Source organism: Ovis aries, chromosome 21 (genome assembly GCF_016772045.2).
Source record: "Ovis aries strain OAR_USU_Benz2616 breed Rambouillet chromosome 21, ARS-UI_Ramb_v3.0, whole genome shotgun sequence".
In the NCBI taxonomy this organism is placed as follows: domain Eukaryota; kingdom Metazoa; phylum Chordata; class Mammalia; order Artiodactyla; family Bovidae; genus Ovis; species Ovis aries.
Window position 1 is genome coordinate 5217248 of NC_056074.1, and position 17528 is coordinate 5234775.

Below are 17528 nucleotides of genomic sequence, written 5' to 3' on the forward strand. Positions count from 1 at the left end.
AAATCTGAACATATCTTTTGGTTGAAAAGACTCAGGGAGGAAAGCAGGAAGCACTGCTCACCGCCTGCCAGACAGCTGCTCCCTTTTATTCTAGAAATGGGATTGTAGCCAGGAGTCTAGCAGCTCAACCCCAGACATAATGCTGCCTCTTTGGCTGCGGGACCCGGCTGCTCCACGTCATTAGCCCCTCCTTCCCAGAGCCTGCCCAGCCTGCACTTCTGACCCCCGCACTGTGGAAGGACAGGCAGCAGCAGGAGGAAAGCAGGGCTCAGGGGCTCAGCCCTCAGGATTCTCAGGCTGCCATCTCCTCCAGGAGATCTCCCATCCCAGGGGCCAAACCCACATCTCCCGCATTCCAGGCAGATTCTTCACCCTCTGAGCCACCGAGGAAGCCCGGGCTTGGCTCTTAAATACTCCCATGAAATAAAATGCCTCTCCTTTCAGGTGGTGACTCATGTTTTAGTCGGCAGTTTCCATCCAATCCCTGGAACTCAGGTGAGTGGGGACAAGACACTGTGGGTTGGGAAAAGGTCTTGGAAGAGCACGGCAAGTAACAATAAAATGAATAAACTAAAACATGGAAAATATGCTTTATTCAGTGATTTTACAGAAGATCATAGCAGAAAGGTACCTTCTCAGGTGGCGCTGAGGAACTGTTCAAAAGTTATAAGGGGAGCCAGAGTACATAAGGTCATGGGCTGAATAAACATTCAGAAAGCATCAGAAGATTACTGGGGATGATGGACATGACACATTTTAAATTAATGATTTTAATGCTTTAAAACAATTGTAATATATTTATTTTTATAATCTTCTTTGTTTGCTCATTTTTGGCTGGGCTGGGTCTTCCTTGCTGAGCGCAGCCTTTGCTGGTTGTGGCGAGCAGGGTACTCTCGAGTGGAAATGCGTTGACTTCTCCCTTTGGCGGCATCTCTCATCTCAGAGAGTGGGGCTGGGGTGTCGGCACCAGTGGTCCTGGCCCCCAGGCTCTAGTCGGGTGCTCGGTAGTCGTGGTGCTTGGGCTTAGTAGCTCCACAGTCTGTGGGGTCTTCCTGGACAGGGATCCAGCCTGTATCCCTGGCACTGACCAGTGGATTCTTAACCACAGGACTGCCAGGGAAGTTCCTTTTCATGCTTTTCTCTGTGAAAAGTGGTAAGAATCTGGGCTTAGTGAAGTCATGGTTATGATATGCATCTTAACTCCCTCAGGACACCATCCTATTTTCCTCTCCTTGAACTCAGGGCACACTGTTTCGGGAGACTGCAGTGGATAACAGCCTTTTTCTGGAACATCCTTTGTTTACTGAAATGACAAGTAAAATATTTATCCCCAAGCAAAAGCCTAGAAGACTGGAAGTAGAACTGAGTTGCTGTTCAGTTGCTCTGTCGAGTTCGTCTCTTTGTGACCGCAAGGAATGCAGCATGCCAGGCTTCCCTGTCCTTCACCATCTCCCACAGTTTGCTCAAATTCATGTCGATTGAGTTGGTGATGCCATCCAACCATCTCATCCTTTGTCAACCCCTTCTCCTCCTGCCCTCAATCTTTCCCAGGATCAGGGTTTTTTTTTTCTTTTTTTTGCATAATGGTATATATTTAATGGTATTTATGATTAGTTATTATAATTTTAATTAATTTATTTATTTTAATTGGGGGCTAACTACAATATTGTAGTGGTGTTTGCCATACATTGACATGAATCAGCCATGGGTGTATAGGCATCACGGTCTTTTACAATGAGTCGGCTCTTCCAATCAGGTATCCAAAGTACTGGAGTTTCAGCTTCAGCATCAGTGCTTGCGATGAATATTCAGGGTTGATTTCCTTTGTGATGGACGGGTTTGATCTCCTTGTAGTTCAAGGGACTCTCAAGAGTCTTCTCAAGCACCACAGTTTGAAAGCATCAGTTCTTCAGTGTTCAGCCTTCTTTATGATCCAACTTTCACATCCATACATGACTACTAGAAAAACCACTGCTTTGATTAGAGAAAAGCCTGCACACACCTGTGCTGTAAGAAGCTGACATCTCTGCAATGGCCCTGGACAGTATCACGAAGGTCCTGAATATGGGGCAGCTGGACTGTATCCAGGAGGTGCAGGTCACCTGGATCTGGCATCTGTCCATCCTGGCCATGTTTGCTCCTCTCCTCAGTCAGATGAGCAATGTGCAGAGACCCCATCTCTCCCACATTCACGGTCTGCCTGTGAGGAGCAGCAGCAGGAAGTTGTCCAATTTCCCCCTCCAATTTCACCATCTCCAGTCCCTCTGTCTGGACTCTCCCTCCTTGTCTGAACCTGCCTGGACCAGACGCTCAGGTGAGGGTGGACCGCTGCCTGGGAAACAGTCAACACAGCACTGGCATGTCAAGCACACCGGGTCCTTTGTGGCTCTATCCTGAGCTGTGGTATCACTTCACCTTGGAAATCAAGGGGGAGGAGCAGAGACAACACACTGGAAATCTCTGGATGGGGCAGTTTGGATCCAGTGAGGGCAGGCATGGGTTCTTCCTTAGGAAGGGAAAGCTATGTCAGAGGACTAAGAAAACAGGTAAGTGAAGAGTGCATTAAAGAACGGAAATCACCTCAGACCTGAGCAATTTGAAAGAAAAGGTCTGAGAAATTCCCTGGTGGACCAGTGGTTAGGACTCTTCTCTTTCGGGGCTGAAAGTCCTGGTTTGATCCCTGGTGGGGAAAGTAATTTTCACAACCTCTGTGGTGTGGCCAGAAAAGAAAAATGAAAACAGAAAGTTTGGGAGAGAGACAGAGAGAAAAGTTCTGTGCTTACCAGATTCCTGAACACAATGAACTTGTCTCAAATCACCGGTCCCTAAAAGAGTGCCTGTTGCTCCCAATAAGTTAGTTAATAATTGAGCAATGCATAATTCTGAGAGGACTGTAGTGGAGCAGGAGCCAGAGATCATACAATGCTGCAGGGGGTTTGCAGGAGATGCAGAGAGGTAGTGCCAGGCCAAAATGAGATGGGTCATGCTGGGTACTAACCTTCAGGGGGCAATTAGTAGGGCTTTGGGCCAATCACTTATCTCACAACTTTAGCTCAGCTGCCACCCTGAATTCTCAGACCTAATTGCTTACTTTCTCCCCAGATGCCCAAGGACCCCCCTTGGGCCTTCTGGCAGTAACGAACTGTCAGCTTACAGAGTCAGACTTGCCCCATCTGTCCCAGAGCCCAAACATACGTCAGCTCAAAGGCCTGGATCTGAGTGGTATCACCATGATGGACTTTAGTCCTGAGATCCTCCAGATTCTTATGGAACAAGTTGCAGCCACCCTTCAGGAACTGAACTTAGAGCAGTGTGGGATTACAGAGTCCTAATGTGAGTCCATCCTGTCTGCCCTGAGCCACTGTTCAAGCTTTGGACCTTCAGTCTGTGTGGGAACATCCTCTCTGGCCATCCTGGAGAAGCTTCTGAGTCACACCACTGGGCTGAGCAACTTAAGTGATGAGTTTGATCCTGCCCCTCAGAAGAGCTGCAGCCTTCATGGAGCCCTCCACCTAGGCCGACTCGTCCAGCTTCAAGATAAACTCATTGAGATTATGTGGGATTAAGACATCCAAGGTCCATCTGGCTTAGCTCCAGCCTGTGGCCTCACTGGGGCAATAAGACATTCCATCCCGAGGAGCCCTTTCTGTACCACTGTTACACTCCTCCTAGCTGGATGTGTCTGTCAAAGTTTACTTCTGGTCACCTGAAAACTAAAATCTAGGCAGTAGATGCATCAGGAATAGAAAACCAATCCTTGGTTTCAGACATCAGCTCAGTGTGAACCGAAAGGAAAGATGGTTCTGTGGGTATGATGGATTGCAAGGGGAAATGTAGATTCAGGGAAGTGTTGGAACTTTTGAGATATGTATTTATACAATCAAATATGCACCTCAATTTTTGGAGCTGCATGTAGGTTTGGAGCTGCATGAGACCCACATGTTGGAATTTTCCCTGGGTAGATGCTTCTAAAGCAATTGTCAGAAAAAAAAAAAAAACTGTCGTTGAAAACCAACTGCTGCCTTCCCTGATTTAGTACTCTCTTTTTCAGCGTATACCTCAGCAATCTCCAATTATTGATTAAAAAAAAAAAAAGCACTGTATTGTCTATGATCCAAAACTTTACCAATCCTGCACATTCTTTCTTCTGTTAAGAGCATCTCTTAACCCTTTGCTTATTTCTTTGGATTTCCTGTTCCTCACTGTCTCCCAGAGTTTGCCCAATTTCTTGTCCATTCCACTGGTGATATCATCTAGCCATCTCATCCTCTGATGCCCTCTTTTCCTTCTTCCCTCAATATTTCCCAGCATCAGGGACTTTTCCAATGAGTCGGCTGTTCACATAAGATGACCAAAATACTGGAGCTTCAGCTCAGCTTCAGTACTTCCAATGAATATTCAGGACTGATTGCTTCCCTGGTGGCTCAGTGGATAAAGCATCTGCCTGCAGTGCAGGAGACCCGGGTTCAATCCCTGGATTGGGAAGATCCCCTGGAGAAGGAAATGGCAACCCAGTCCAGTACTCCTGCCTGGAAAACTTCATGAACTGAGGAGCCTGGTAGACTACAGTCTATGGGATCACAAAGAGTTGGGCATGACTGAGCGACTTCAGTTTCAATTCAGTTTCCTTTAGGATTTATGGGTTTGATCTCCTTGCTGTCCAAGGAACTCTCAAGAGTCTTCCCCAGTACTACAATTTGAAAGAGTCAGTTCTTCAGTGCTCAGCTTTTCTTATGGTCCAACTCTCACATAGCCACGTAATGGCTACTGGAAAAATCATAGCTTGACTATACAAAGTCATGTAGGCAAAGCAGTGTCCCTGCTTTTTAATAGGCTGACCCAGTTTGCCATAGCTTTCTGTCCAAGAAGCAAGCATCTATTCTTCAAACCTCAGAACTTTATTGTTTTTCTTGCTCATTCTCAGGATGTAGTGAAAGATATGGTAATTACCACAGAGATGGAAATTCATATCTGTGAGAATCATGATCAGCATGCCGAGATGTCCAGAGGGTTATCACTAAGATGAAAGCACTAGTGATTGCAAAGTTCTGGGAATTTTTATTGTATTTCCACTCAACTTTCTGTATTTTATTGAATATTCTGTTACCAGATTCTTTTCCATGACCAGTGCTGAAAATAAAGGCATAATCTTTTTAGAAAATCTAGAGCAAGCATACAATGAATTGGAGAAATGGAGACAGGGTTTAAGCAGCTTGCATGAAGAAAGAGAAAGAGGAGCTCAGTTATTTAGACTTCATAGATAAAAAAGAATATACAGTATTTACTTTCTCTGACATAGTTCACTTAGCATAATGCCCTCAAAATTCATCCTGCTTTGTGAAATATGGTAGGATATCTTTCTTTTCATGCCATAATAATACATATATACATGTTTGTACATATATATACACACTTATGAGAAAGAAGTTCGGGAGAGATGCTTCTTCTATCTGTAGCATTAGAAAGTGTTTTTATTTGGGAAAAACTAAAAAAGTATAGTAAAAAATGAAGTTTTCTTTCATAAGTAATATTCATGGATGTATATATTGACCAGAAGAGCTATTTCTTCTATCTGTTTATATTTGTGGTATTGACACTGGGCTACAGTTGATTTTCCCCAAGTTGGGATTTTAATAAATAATATTTCACCAAAGACTGATGATAAGTTTTCCACAGACCATGCATTTATAACCATTTACTGATTTGTCAGTCTCTGCAGTCAGTTACGAGACCACAGGGACACTGTTCCTTACCATTTATTGGACAATATCTAACTTGGTAGTTTGTTAAGAAAAAAAAAATCAGTACATATTGGTATTTACAATCCAGCAATTTTGCTCCTTTCAGATGACTTGAAACATTCTGTCCATGCAAACATATGCACATGGAAGCTTAGAGAAGCTTTATTCCTCATTGCCAGTGCTTGAAAGGAACCAAGCTGTCCTTTAGTAGGTGAAAGAACGAATGAGCTGTGATATATACAGACAATGTAATGGTATTAAACTGCGAAAAGTCATGGAGGGAACCACAATGTCTATTACTAAGTGAAAGAACCAGTCTGAGAAGCCTACATACAGTGAGCCCAACTACATGACATTTTACAAAAGGTAGACTCAGAGAACAGTGAAATAATCAGAACTTTCTCCAGGAATAGAGGTGGAGGAGGGATAAACAGGCAGAGAAGATACTCTGTGTGATTTTACAATGTCCTTATATACTTGTTAGAAGTCATAAGACAGGCGACACTAAGAGGGAAGCACCATAAATACTTTCCTCTTTGCGTGATGATGATGATATGTCAATGTGGGCCCATCACTTGTAACAAAGATACCAGTAGAATGCGAAACGTTGACAGTTAGAAAGGTGATGCCTGTGGACAGAGAAGGATTTAGTGGAAACTCTCTGCACCGTGTCCTCTATTTTACTTTGAACAGAAAACTGCTCTTCAATGTAAAGTCTACTTTAAAAAGGATAATTGCAATCCAGTTCTGAAATCTTATTCTAAATATTTTTAAAGAAACTGTTTTTTGAATGATCTTTGAAATCCATTTTAAAGATATTTTTCTTTGGAGACTCCAAATCCATATGCATCCTTTCACTAAATTTTCTTTATAATTTTAAAAGACAGTGTATATCTTCTATGTTTATATAATGTATGTTAGTCACTCAGTCATGTCCAACTCTTTGCAACCCCATGGACTGTAGCCCGACAAGCTCCTCTGTCCACGGGATTCTCCAGACAAGAATACTGGAGTGGCTTGTCATTCCCTTCTCCAGAGGATCTTCCCGACTCAGGGATCAAACCCTGGTCTTCTGCATTGCAGGCAGATTCTTTACCATTTGAGTTACAGGGAAGTCCTTATGTTGATATAAATCCCAGCACAAATGCATTCACATTACAGCAGATGTTTATGGGATGCTGAACCCCACAGCCCTGCTTGCAACATTAATTCATGTCCTGTCCGCTGATGTACCAGCAGGTTACCTACGAGTCCTGAGCTCAGGATGTCTGTCCCCAGAGAGAAGGGAAATCTTTCCTATGACCAGCTCCTGCCCCTTCCTGTGACAGCTACTAAAGCAGCTTGGGGGAATTCTGATTCATTCACGGCCTCATGTAAGTGCTGAGCCCTCCTTCTTTCCTTCCTGTTAAAGGAATATAGAGTAAGCCTGAGGATCGAAGACTCCTGGGGGTGTCTGCCAGCAAGGGGAAAGAAGGCAAGGATTCATTTATTGAGCTCATACTCTATACCAGGTCCAGTGCCAAGGGCTTAACATGTTTCATCTTATTGATTTCCAGGATAAGGCTTCCCTGGTAGCTCAGGCTGTAAAGAAGTTGCCTGCAATGTGGGAGACCCAGGTTTGATCCCTGGGTGAGGAAGATCCCCTGGAGAAGGGAATAGCAACCCACTGCTGTATTCTTTCCTGGAGAATCCCATGGACCGAGGAGCCTGGAGGGCTGTAGTTCATGAGATCACAGAGTCGGACCTGACTGAAATGAGTTAGCACACAGCACACACAGATACTGCGCTTGCATGGTTACCTCCATTTTATGGAGAAGCAGAATCTCTTGCCTAAGATCCCCAAGCCCAACATCCACTCCATCCCCAGAGCCAACAATACCAGCTCTTGAATCTTCAGCAGGAGCCTTCATTTGGGTGCCCTTTGTTCACAGTCTCTGTGTTGGTTAAATTTCTGTGATATTAAGAGTGGGTGATTCTGACAGGAGTTCCAGGAAGAGAGCAGCATTTAAACCCATCAAATGAGTGAAGACATCCACTCTCACCTACACGGTTGGGTTTCGTCCGATTCCTGGGGGCCTGAATGGAACAAGGTACTGTCTTCTTTCTCTCATTCTCTTCTTGCCCACGAACATAGCCACTTCTGGCTCTTGAGATGAAACTCCAGGACTTACCCGAGCAGTGCCCTGGTTCTCAGGCCTTTAGCCTCCCGCTTGGAATTCCATCACAAGCTCCCCCCATTTTCAGCCCTAAGCATTGGCCTGAGATAAGTGTATTTGCTGGTCCTCTCCTTTAGAGAGAGCAGACCATGGGACAGAATACAGAACTAGTGGGAATAGTGGGATTTCTGAGAATAGAGAATCCTATGTGTTTGCTTTCATCACTACCTGGAGATTCCTGAGGTGAAAACAGACAAACACAATAATGTATCATGAAGGGCACCAGATACAAATACAATACAGGTTTCGTTATTTGTGACCATTTATTTCCAATCACTGCCCAAGAGTAATGCCCCATATGCATACAAGATTCCCTTCTAGGAAATTAATTCATGTTTCTCATGCTATAAACCCGTGTCTCTCACCAACCAGAGTCTGCATTTCCCCTTGCAGTCCTGCACCCCCACAGTATCATCTTTCCTTTCCATTCACGTTGAGCTGAGATCTGAAACCATGGATTGGTTTCCCAGTCCTGATGCATGGACTCATTCAGGATGGACTCAAGTTGGGACTCTGTGATCATACCACCCTAAGTTCAGTTCCTGGGGAGTGGCTGCAAATTGTTCCCAAAGAATGTGGAGGATCTCAGGACTAAAGTCCATCATGGTGACCCCACTCAGATCCAGGCCTTTGAGCTGATGCATGTTTGGGCTCTGGGACAGATGGGGCAAGTCTGACTCTAAGCTGCCAGTTAGTTACTTCTGGGTGGGCCAAGGGAGTCCTCAGGCATCTGGGGAGAAAGCAAGCAATTAGGTCTGAGAATTCAGGGTGGCAGCTGAGCTAAAGTTGTCAGATAGGTGATTTGCCCAAAGACAAGGTCCTACTAACTGCCTCCTGAAGGTCAATACTCAGTATGACTCATCTCATTTTGGCCTGGTAGTATCTCTCTGCAACTCCTGCAAACCCCCTGCAGCTTTGTATGATCTCTGGCTCCTGTTCCACTACAATCCTCTCAATATTATGCATTTCTTAATTAATAACTAACTTATTGGGAGCAACAGGCACTTTTTTTAGGGACTGGTGATTTGAGACAAGTTCATTGTGTTCAAGAATCTGGTAAGCACAGAGCTTTTCTCTCTGTCTCTCTCTCTCGAACTTTCTGTTTCCATTTTTCTTTTCTGGCCACACCACAGAGGTTGTGAAAATTACTGCCCCCACCAGGGATCAAACATGGACTTTCAGCCCCGAAAGAGAAGAGTCCTAACAACTGGACCATCAGGGAATTCCTCAGACCATTTCTTTCAAATTGCTCAGGTCTGAGGTGGTTTCAGAGACATCACTTCAATAAGAAGAGGAGGTCATGAGGACCAACAGAGCCTCCATCCTCAGTTACCCCTAAGATGAATGCCATTTGTGTCTGAACTGTGTAGGTTAAATTCATGAAACAAAACTCCTAAAAGATATTTTAAATACATATGTTAAATGTCTTGAGAATATATTTTTAAATGATAGAAATTAAAGCACTAATTAAAATGTTTGAGTTCAGGCAAAACTACAGAGAGGCAAAATTAAACCTGAAACATGGTCATTGGAAAGAACTGATTTTTTAATAACTCTTACTGCACTAGAGATACATGGCACCGTCCAAGATTAGCTAACCACTAGTAAGAGAAGAGCAACCTTATATGAGGGTGGTAACTTTCTGCTCTAATGTGCCTGGTGGGGTGCTCATACCTCAAACCCTGTGAGAACCCCTCTGATGTCTCCAGAGCCAGGAAATTCTGCACCTCTTCTCCAGTGCTTGAGACTTTTTAAAGTCTTTCTTTTTCTATCATCCCTCTGTCCCTCTGCTAACCCAATCAACTGTATATCTGATTAGATTACAGAACATCCATTGGATTGACCCTGATTGGATCATCATACCTCTCTAGATTAGTTGATTGAATCATATACACATCACCAAACAGAGAGTGATGGGGTGGTCAGGTAATCAAGGACCTATTCACTGATTCACTTTACAAATACTGACTATATTCTACTAATATGGACAGTTATATTCTTGTGGGTCAAGCATGAAAGGGATTATTGATTTCTGCCCTTGGACAAGAAAGAACAAAAGTTGACAGAATCATTGTTGGGGGAATTTTGGTCAAGTCAAAATTAGCAAAATGTCCTTTAATTAAAACAGCTTCATGAAAACAGTGGTGTTGTCATTAAAGAAAGCAAAATACACTCATTCCTGCATGAGATTTTTCACTCAGGTATTACATAGGAAACATGGGAAATTCTGAGCCTATTCTGGCAGCAACGGAAGAGTTTTGGGGGATGTGGTTGGTTTTCTAGGCCTAAGCCAAGCCTTCTCTGAAGGTGGACAGGTTAAAATCTCAGTGAGCATAAGAGTGGCTCTGGACAGTTTGGAGCTGAGCATTCCTAAAGGGACATTGTGAATGATCCCAACAATGGAAAATAAAGGTTTCTTTTTCATTTTTATATTTTGAGAAACAGAGAAATTTAAATACATTACTCTGGGTGATATTAAGAGAGTAAAAGAGGATTTCCCTGTGGTTCAGTCATAAAAAGTCTGACTGCCAGTACAGGAGGCATGGGTGTGATCCCTGGTCTGGGAAGATTCCACATGACGTGAGGCATATAAACCCACTTGCCACAACTGTTGAGTCTGTGCTCTAAATCCTGGGAGCCGAAACTACTCAAAGTCAAGCACTCTAGAGTTTGCTCTGCAACAAGAGAAGCCACCTCCGTGAGAAGCCTGCACACCACGACTAGAGAGCAGCCCCCTTGCCCCAGCTAGAGGAAAGCAGGAACCACAGTGAAGACCCAAGGCCACAGAAAGAAATGCAGTAAATTTCAAGGAAAAAAGGAAAAGAGAGAGGCTCAGAGGAGACACTGTCACCTTAGAGGCTGTTCTTCCCCAGAGATTTGAGATCAGCACAGCACACTGAGGGTGGGCACTGTGGGCTCTTTGGGAACTTGGAGTCAGAGAAGAAATAAACCTGCTTCAGTCCCCAATAACCCTGTCATCCAGAGGTTTTCTTTAAGTTGTTGTTGTTGTTGTTTTGTCTCACTAAGGACACTTTCCAGATGACTATTTCCCCAGCCATTTTCCAGGAGTCTTAGAAGTCAAATAAATAATAATTTCCCTGGCCCCTTTTCTACTGCATTTAGATGACTACTGTTTCCTCAGACCTAGCTAAATCCACACAGACTCTGATCAAGGTGACACCATTAGGCCCAGAAATAAAATTCTGCTATTTCTCTTCATAAATACCAACATCTTTTCTGCACTTAATACCGAAGCTCTTATTGGTGTTAGCATACTACTACGTTCAGGGATGACTGCCACTTTGGGACACATCATACAAGGATTTCTTTGAAGTTGAATGTCAAAGGGAGACCCTTTCTCTATCTGTAAGAATTTTCCATGCCTCTCACCCACCCCAGTTATTTGATGCCTGAACAATTCTTACACACCTCTGCCCACCAAGGTGAAGACTCCCTGAAGGATGTTCTCTGTCTTAGTCACTTTAGAGAAGATCGCTTTCACCATATTTCTCTCATGTATATACATGACCTTTACATAAAATAGCATTAAAGTGGATTCTACTCAAGTACATTTTATTTTATTTTTTTAATTAACCAATACAACATTGTAAAGTAATCAAGTGACATTTTAAACAGAAACATGATGAAAAAGAATATATATGTGTGTAACTGAGTCACTTTGCCCTACAGTTAAGATGAGACACAAGAATTTAACTAAAATTATTTTCTATCGTGTGTTTAGAAAGTGGAAGTGAAGTTGCTCAGTCGTGTCCAACTCTTTGCGATCCCATGGACTATAGCCCACCAGGCTCCTCCATCCATGGGATTCTCCAGGCATGAATACTGGAGTGGGTTGCCATTTCCTTCTCCAGGGGATCTTCCCGACCCAGGGATCGAACCCAGGTCTTCTGCATTGCAAGCAGACGCTTTAACCTATTGTGTTTATTTTTAATTGTATATTTAAGTAAAAACACGATGTTTTAACTATACTTCAGTACAAACTTTTTTTTTTTTTTAAACCTGGAACTTCTGTGGCAGTCCAGAGTTTAAGAATTTACTTTACAATGCAGAGGATGTCAGTTCAATCCCTAGCCCAGGAATATCTCTCATGCCACAGGGCAACTAAGCCCATGAGCAGCAACCACTGAGCCCATAAACGAGAGCCGCCACCACAAGGAGAAACCCGAGCACTGCGATGAAGAGCAGCCATGTGCACCACAGCAGGAGAGAGCCCGCAGCAAGGAAGACCTAGCACAGCCAAAACAAGAACAATCAATCAATCAGAAAAAGAGACTCTGAAGAAAGCTCATGGGCTGATACGGAGCTCTGCCGCAGTGGCCAGATTCCAGGTTGGTCATTCTCAGGTGTGCGGGAATATGGGGGATATTCAGAAGGACCTTTCCTGCCTGAGCTGTCAGCAGTTGTGCCAAAGAAAATCATAGACAGACACGGAGTTAAGTGTTGAAGACAAATTTTATTCAGCATTATGACAATAGACAGCCTAATGGGCTTCTTATGATATTCCAAATCTGATAGTTGTGCACACAGTTAGGAAAAGCCAGCATGATAAAATATTCTTTCAGAATTCTCACCTTACAGATATAAAAGCCCTTTTGGAGTAACTTGCATTTATTTCCCTGTTTCTTTGAGATGTAATTATTCTACCTGATCATAGATGCTTATGACTTTGTAAACAAAAATGAAGGATTTCTCTTTTTCTTTCTAGCTTATTCCTCCAGAATTTGGTTTCTCCAGCTCCCCTGTGGACTTGATGAATTACTGCCACCAGACGACAATTTATTTTCACTAATCGTTATTTACTTTGTTCTAACTTGTTTTCAAATTGTTTATGTCTTGTGCCTCTCTTCACTGTATTATGAATTTATAAATGTAATGAGCTATATACTTTATACCCATCTACTTTATAAAATTAGTGTCTTCTGCACTACACAATGGGAACCCAGGCTTCTAACATAGCTAAATATCTTGAGGCCATCAGTCATATCTAAAACCACATAGAGAATATTAGTAATAGTATATATCTAGATATGAGAAGGTGTAACAAGGGAAAATATTTTCTGCATCATTATAGACTAGTAAGAGAGGACATCCAGAGAATCTTAAGAAATATTTTATAATGAATCTGCAGCTGATTGATGGAGAGACTAGGGAGCTGAGGATAGAAATGGCCAACTGTAAGTTATATGGTGTATATTACAGACACTTTGTTATACATCTTGATATGCTGATGTCAAAACATGCTCTACTAGTCTTCCTCGATAGGGAAGACCAGTAGTAGGTATGGGAAGAGAATGAAACTGTTATTGACATGACCTGGCCTTCAAAAGACATACTTCTGAAATGTGGTATAAATGTAAGAAAACCATGTTTCATGCCTGTATGATTTTTGTATTTTTCTCATAGGAATATGCATGTAAGTACCCACTCTTGACAGGGATGTGCTGTTGAGGACCACTGAGTGTGTTTCCTTTGCTGTTTGTATTAACCCACAGAACTAAGTAAGGAAACCAGGAAGAAAAAAGATAGCTAGGGAATGATGGAGTTTCAGATCATAGGCAACAGAGTGCTTCCGCCCCACCAGTAACTGGAGATCCATGAGATGTAAATACAGAAAGCAGAACAATATCATGGATGGCCTTTATCATTTACATTGAAGGTCTTTTATTTCTGATCATTTCTACAACTGTGCATACAGAAATAACTCAAACGTGTGTGTCTCAGACTGAATCTGCCAGAAATTCAGTTTCATATTTGACTCTATAAACACATCTCTATAAAAGTCACATCAATTTCACGAGTCAACACACCCTTTTGGAATCCTGCACCCTTGCTGGATCAAGTTTTCTCAATCACACTGGGCTCATATCAGAAATCAGGGCTGTGTTTTCCCTTCATAATGGATGTATGTCCTAGATTTCGGTTTTCAAGTGTCCAGAAGAAAACTTCTGATAGAAGCAACCGGTTAGGCAGGGTGTTACAGAATTATGTGTTGGGACTCAGGTGACCACACATGTCATCACCACAGTGAGGACAGGGGCTGGGGCTAACCCAAATCTTCCTGGGACGTTCTAAGTTTGTAAGGATCACCCTCAGCTCAGCCTTTATCTGAGCAAGTCTCTCCAAGTGAAGGACACCCAGAGAGTTATAACTCTCCCGAGGGGCTGGATAAAGCTCTAGATTTAAATCAGGGAGCCTGTCAGTATGACGCAGGAGACTCTCCAGGACAGCCATGGAGAAGAGGTTTCCGCACATGGTGAGGACCCTGAGCTGGGAGCAGCGGCTCAGTGCTGGCAGAAAGGCCGTGAGGTGGACATCCGTGATCCCACACAGGTTTAAGTCCAGCTCTTCCAGAGTGCCTGCAACTTTCTCGAGTAGAACTTGAAGGAGCTCGGGACTAAAGTCGGTCAGGGTAACACCGCTAAGATTCAGGCCCTTCAGCTGACAGATTTTTGGACACCAGGACAGATGGGTCAGGTCTGATTCTGTAAGCAGGCAGTTGGTGATTGAGATGTTGTCCAAGGGGGTCTTCAAGCACCTGGGGGGGGGGTGGTGAGAAACAAGCAATTAGATGAGGGAAACCAAAGTGGCAGGTGAGTTCCAGAGAAGTCAATGATTGGCCCAAAGCTGATAAAGTTCAATATCCAGAATGCCCAGTCTCATTCTAGGCCGAGTCCTGCCATCTTCTTAGTGTGACTGCATCACGTTCGCATGATCTTGAAAGCCGTCTTTGCTCATCTGTCAAGCAGAGGACAGTACACTCTACTTCCTTAGCAGGGTGAATGGAGATAATGGAATGCACTAGAACATGGTCAGAGGAGAGCGTGACACAAAGTGTCCATCAGGGTGGACATCGCTGAGTGTTAGTTCTGGGAGATGAGATAAAAAATGCTTTTCATTTAGATTGCCACTCTATGAGCTGCCGGTGCATATAACACTGGCTCTTGAAATACATGTAGAAACAAAAGACCCCACAGCACGCCCTGGGGCTGCCAGTCTTTAGAGACCCCCAGCCCTATGATATCTACAAACTTTCTATCACTTTCTATATTCTTTTGGCTCTGCTTCATTACCATCATCTCCAGAACCATGCATTTCCTGTATATTAATTACATTATATGGAACAAAAGGCCACCTGTTACTGACTTGGACTTTAAAACAGGCTCCTTGTGGCCACAGGTTAGTGACTGTGGAGTTTCTCTCCACAATGCTCAGGCTGATGTGATTTTACCTCTTCAATGCCCCCTTCGCTTACCTATTACATAAATCTTCAGAACAGAGAAATCTCTCCCCAAAGAAGAAATCACACACACACCTGCACTAGATCTATGCCCCCTGACTTGTGGGTTCCCAGCATGATGTCCCTTTCCAGAGCTTCTGTAACAGGTTCCCCCACCTGGACTGTGCTCCTGTAACACTGTGTTTCACAGTGGATCAGCAGAGGAGACACTGCCCTTGATATTCCACCACTGTGTCCACTGTTAGTCAGCCGCTGGCAGAGCCTCACCTGAGCATCTGGTCCAGACGGCCTTCAAGGAAGGACGGAGCTTCCATACGGAGGTCCCGGAGGTTCCGCAGCTGGAGGATCTGAGAAGTCAGTTGCAGAAGATCCTGATTGTCCTGCTCCTCAACAGCTGACCCACGAATGCGGGAGAGAATGAGACTCTGAACATTGCTCATCTGACCCAGGAGACGAGCAAACTGGGCCAGGGTGGACAGCTTCTGGGTGAAACTCAGTTTCACCTCCTGTACACAGTCCAGCTTCACCATCTTGAGAACTTTCTTCATATTTTCCTTGGACATTGAAATAATCCTCATCTTCTTACAGCACAGGTGTATGGAGGCTTTTCTCTGCTCCACCCAGCTGAAGAGGTAGATGAGGAATTTCTCCAGGGGCTTTTTCATAAGACAAAGTTCTATGTACACTTCTAAGGGAGTCAAGGGGTGCCTTATCCTGGACATGTCCTCAGCCACTGGGGGCAGCAGTGAGCTTGAGGGCTTGTGGTCCTTGACTCCAGACCACATGTTCCAGAAGTCCTGGCCAGTATTCCTTAAGTCCAGCACCCGCAGCTTGCACCTCCTGTGGGGAAACAGCAGATGGGTGGGGTGAGATTCTTCAAAATCCGCACTGAATGAGTCCACAGCCTCAGAGTTTAGGGAACATTCCATCTCCCCATCTGTGCTCTTACTTCACATTCCGGCTCTCACCTGCTATTATTTATTTCCTTTCTCGCTCCCTCTCCCCCAGCCCTTTTTCCTCTTCCATCCTTCCTATTATGTTTTTGTAAGGGATTTCCCAACGTGATCTCAGCGATTCTTGAGGCCTCTGAGCTTTTTCAGAAGCCTCTGGTCCGCCGCTTGGTCAACCACTCTGCCTGGCACCAGGTGTCTCTTCCAGGACATCCAAGACCCTGCCAGGCTCCCTGGATCCTACTCACCTGGGGTGAACCTTCTGGGCAAGCAGGGCATCAAGGCCATCCAGCACTGCTTGTAAGGTTCCTTGGTGAGGCTTTTGCATCAGGCCCCCCAGAGGCAGGCGGGCAAAGGGCCAGGCCGGCACCATGGCCTTCAGGGTTTCCCTGCGTCGGCCAAAGACGGCAGCCATGAAGAGTGGTGGGTAGAGCTCTCTGGGTAGATACTCTAAAGCGGAGATGGCTGAGGGCTCATCTCTCAGCAGGCCAATTGCTGCCAAGATCACAAGTCTAGGAGGGTTGTGAACACTCATCCTGACTCTTCTCTGAATGGAATCCTGGGAAACTGCAAGGAGACAAAGCATCCTTCTCAGAACAATCCTAATCATCAGGGTAGTCTCTCTCCCCACACTTCAGAGAAATCAAATCAGGACCACAGCGATTGCTCTGGCAATGACGAACCAGAATGGAAGAACTCAGTGTGTCTGCATTCCAGTCTGGGTTTGTGGCCCTAGAGCAAGAGCTCTCCCCATCCTGCCACTAGGGCAAGAATCTAATAAGTTCCAGGAAGGAAAAAAGCCAACCGGTGGCTCATCTGTTTCCATCCACTGCTTTCCTTAATGCATTTCCCTCTTGTATATCTGCACGAGGAGACTGAAAAAGCTGACTCCCTTTGTTTTTCTGGTGAAAAAACTAAACTATTGCTTAAAGGGCAAACTAAGGGGACAGGAGTTCATGTATAACACAGCTTCCATCCCCAGTTCCCAAAGGCTACTTAGCTGGGAAAGATTAAGGAGATACTTGTAAAGGGAATGCCATTTGTATACAGAGTAAAAACCTTAAATGTCAAGAAATAGCATGCCAAACAGATGTCTTTAAAAAGAAAAACTGCTGGTTAAGACTTTTAAATAATACAAACCAAAGCACAAATCAAAATGTTTAGGAGGGAAGCAAAAATAAGCTTTGAGGCAAAAAGATAGATTTAAATTTAACCAAAAGAAGAGAAAAAGGAAAACTCTCCATGCCACGTCAAACTGCATCCTGCATTCACTGCACGCTAGCCATTGGTGGAACATCCCTCACAGAAGTTAACTCACCAGGTCTGATGTGGTCCAGGTGGAGGGTGCTGCTCAGACCTCAGA